Here is a 327-nt window from a genome sequence, read left to right as displayed (position 1 = left end):
ACCTCCGCCTCCATGCTCAGCTGCAGTGTGGAGTGGGTGGGGCTGGAACACTGGGCTGGGAGGCTCACTGTGGCAAACTCTGGCAGCACTGCCCAAGCACACGCTGACAATGACCACTACTGCCTTAACCAGATCACATCCCAGAGCTGTCTCTCTGTAGCTATACAAATCTCACGGCCAGCTGGCCCAGGTCTCATACAAAGCTGTGGTGAGGAGTGAGCGGTACTGGAGCGTTTGCCCCATTCGGACTGAGGAATGCAGCAAGGTGGCAGCTGCCAGTACAAGGCTCTGTCTGCCACGATCGGCACACACAGACTCCTTGGTACT

Source organism: Bison bison, unplaced genomic scaffold (assembly GCF_000754665.1).
Source record: "Bison bison bison isolate TAMUID 2011002044 unplaced genomic scaffold, Bison_UMD1.0 scf7180017864118, whole genome shotgun sequence".
Taxonomy (NCBI): domain Eukaryota; kingdom Metazoa; phylum Chordata; class Mammalia; order Artiodactyla; family Bovidae; genus Bison; species Bison bison.
The sequence above is the reverse complement of the archived record's forward strand: the minus strand, read 5'-3'. Positions refer to the sequence as shown.